This window comes from Callorhinus ursinus, unplaced genomic scaffold (assembly GCF_003265705.2).
Source record: "Callorhinus ursinus isolate GAN/ISIS: 27379988/994484 unplaced genomic scaffold, GSC_fseal_2.0 scaffold3650, whole genome shotgun sequence".
Lineage (NCBI taxonomy): Eukaryota > Metazoa > Chordata > Mammalia > Carnivora > Otariidae > Callorhinus > Callorhinus ursinus.
In genome coordinates, this window is record NW_027400704.1 from 1388 (window position 1) to 5088 (window position 3701).

Below are 3701 nucleotides of genomic sequence, written 5' to 3' on the forward strand. Positions count from 1 at the left end.
TCTTGGTTTGCTGGCTTGGGTCTCTTGACATAAGTGACTCCATTTTGGCCCTGTGGTTTCTTTTTAAAAAATCATTTATTTGGGGGCACCTGGGTGGCTCAGTCAGTTAAGTGTCTATCTTCAGCTCAGGTCATGATCTCAGAGTCCTGGGATCGAGCCCCACGTCGGGCTCCCTGCTCAGTGGGGTGTCTGCTTCTCCCTCTCCCTCTGCCTCTCCATTCTCCTTATGCACTCTCTCTCCCTCTCAAATAAATAAATAAAATCTTAAAAAGAATCATTTATTTTTACGAGCGCGGACACCAGGGTAGGTTATGTTCCAGCACTTCAGTGTTTGGTCGCTGGCTCATTCTTCCTTTGGTGATGGAGAGCCCTTTCCATTGGATCCTGCTTTCCATTGACATCATTCCATCTCTGTGGCTCTTTTCTTGGTACTTGCTTACTTTCTGATACGTCAAGATTATCCTGGCTCCTATACTTGCTGTCCAAGTTCTAGAATCAGCAAGTTCTTTAAGGAGCTCTGGTTAGTAGAGAATGGTATTAAAGTATTACACGTGGGAGCTAAATGTCCATGCTCAGCGGACAATGCAAGGCAATATATGCCTGTATTCCCACCTATGTCAACATACCTAATGATAAAGATTTCTATGTGGAACCGTCTGCGTCCATATTAAGCTATGGATGAATCTATACTTATGTCTCCAACCTGGTCCGCCACCACATGGAGATTGTGATCTTCTCCCTTTGCTGATCTGTAACTTCCTACTCTAACAGTGACAAACCTGGCTCTCACCACCGGCCCTTTATTTAATTCATTGCTCCATTCCAGATTACAGATGTGGTGTTTTCAGAACTGTTAGCTACCACTCTGATGGCAGAGAACTTTATCAAATAGAGTCCACTGTATATGTACACTACATTTTTTCTTTAATCTAGAGATTCCATTCATTTCCAAAGTTACTTAGGTCAGCACCTTTTGTCATACAACCTACAGGGAGGGTTTTTCCCCCCATATGTTTCTAATACAGTTAGATTATTTGTCACGTTCTGTATTCCATTGAAGGGGAGGTAGTAATTGTCCTTGGTCCAAGGTTCTTACCGCGGGATGAAGAAAGAATTTGACATGAGACAGATAAATGGTAGAAAAATACCTAAAGTTCAATGATGTGTACATGGAAACCCAATAATGAACCTGAGGTCTAAAGAAATGACCAAGGAAGCCAGGTTTTATACTTTTTGGACAAAGAGAATCTACACCTGTGATGAAATCACAGGACAAAGAATACTTAACCTTGTGAGCTTCGATTAGTAAGGAATTCTAAACAAAATTTGGGCTGGGGTCGTAAATTAGTAAAAAGTAACAAAGGTTGTTTATACAGCCTTATGAGCTCCAAATGTCCCATCTCTGGTAATGTTGAAATCTCTTTACCTCCTGGTACAGGGACATCTTCACATGGGAGATGGTTTTCCTTTCCTGGGGTACAGAGGAGGGTCTAAGTGTCCTCATTGCATAGGCTGTCTCTTAAGTAACTTTTATTTAAAATGATCTGTATGTCAAAGTGGCAGATTTGGGGCAGCCTGCCCTTGGCCCACACACCATCCCGTTACACTCCCACATCCTAAAGAACTTACTTTCAGTAGATTATTATTTACTCTTTGGGATGTAGAAAGGTTTGTATTTTTTAAAGATTTTATTTTTAAGTAATCTCCACACCCAACATGGGGCCCGAATTCACAACCCCAAGATCAAGAGTTGCACTCTCCAGTCCCAGCTTACCGCCCGCAGCTGCACAGAGAACTACACCAACTGACCATGATTGAAGACAATAAGGAAAATAAAGACCATTCCTTAGAAAGAGGAAGAGCAACTGTCACTTTTTCCTTGAAGAATGACGGTGGTTGACTTATTAAAGCACTGAAAATCTTCCAGGAGAAGCATGTGTACCTGTTACATATTAAGTCCCAAAAATCAAACAGAAGAAACTCAGAATTTGAGATTTTTGTTGACTGTGATATCAACAGAGAACAATTGAATGACATTTTTCATCTGTTGAAGTCCCATGCTAACGTTCTCTCTGTGAATCCACCAGACAATTTTACTGTGAAGGAGATGGTATGGAAACTGTTCCTTGGTTTCCAAAGAAGATTCCTGACCTGGACCATTGTGCCAACAGAGTTCTGATGTATGGTTCTGAACTGGATGCAGATCATCCTGGCTTCAAAGACAATGTCTACCGTAAAAGACTGAAGTATTTTGCAGACTTGGCTATGAACTATAAACTTCGAGACCCCATTCCCAATGTTGAATTCACTGAAGAGTAGATTAAGACCTGGGGAACTGTGTTCCAAGAGCTCAACAAACTTTACCCAACCCATGGCTGCAGAGAGTATCTCAAAAACTTACCTTTGCTTTCTAAATATTGTGGATACTGGGAAGATAATATCCCACAATTGGAAGATGTCTCAAACTTTTTAAAAGAGTGCACAGGTTTTTCCATCCGTCCCGTGGCTGGTTACTTATCACCAAGCGATATCTTATCAGGTTTAGCCTTCCGGGTTTTTCACTGCACACAGTAAGTGACACACAGTTCAGACCCTCTCTATACCCCAGAGCGAGATACTTGCCATGAACACTTAGGTCATGTCCCCCTTTTGGCTGAACCTGGTTTTGCGCAATTCTCCCAAGAAATTGGCCTGGCTTCCCTTGGAACTTCAGAGGAGGCTGTTCAAAAACTGGCAACGTGCTACTTTTTCACTCTGGAGTTTGTTCTCTCTAAACAAGACGGGCTCCCTCTCCCACTCTCCCTGCTTGTGTTCCCTCTCTCGCTGTGCTGTGTCTCTCTCTGTCAAATAAATAAATAAAATCTTAAAAAAAAGGGGGCGCCTGGGTGGCTCAGTCGTTAAGCGTCTGCCTTCAGCTCAGGTCATGATCCCAGAATCCTGGGATCGAGCCCCGCATCGGGCTCTCCACTCTGCGGTAGGCCTGCTTCACCCGCTCCCACTCTCCCTGCTTGTGTTCCCTCTCTCGCTGTGCTGTGTCTCTCTCTGTCAAATAAATAAATAAAATCTTAAAAAAAAATAAACAAGACGGGCAGTTGCGAGTCTTTGGTGCTGGATTACTTTCTTCTATCAGTGAACTTAAGCATTCACCTTCTGGACATGCCAAAATAAAGCCCTATGATCCCAAGATTACCTGCAAACTGGAGTGTCTCATCACAACTTTTCAGGATGTCTACTTTGTTTCTGAAAGCTTTGAAGATGCAACGGAGAAGATGAAAGAATTTACCAAAACAATTAAGCGTCCATTTGGAGTGAAGTATAATCCATACATACAGAGTATTCAGATCTTGAAAGACACCAAGAGCAAAACCAGCGCCATGAATGAGCTGCAGCATGATCTCGATGTCATCAGTGATGCCCTGGCAAAGGTCAGCAGACAGCCAAGCATCTGATACTGAGAGTGTCTGAGTGTCAATTCAGAAGCCTGTGGGTCAGCTCCTGCTTTTCTTGAAGACCTGGTTGTGGAGGGACAGCCCCCAAACAATATTCTCTACTCCTATTCCTTAATTAGTCCTTTGGAAATTTGTGCCTGAATACTGTATACCGCTACCTATTATTTTTTTTGGTAATGGCTTTAGTGAAATATGATTCATATACCATACAAAAAAAAAAAAAGAATTGCATGCTCCACCGACTGAGCCAGC

The 3701-nt window shown here is 42.5% G+C and overlaps 1 pseudogene; it reads left to right on the top strand.

The window, feature by feature from the left end:
• Positions 1 to 1810: 1810 nt before the first annotated feature.
• On the top strand, positions 1811 to 3449 carry LOC112818095 (tryptophan 5-hydroxylase 1-like; annotated as a pseudogene).
• The last annotated feature ends 252 nt before the right edge of the window (positions 3450 to 3701 follow it).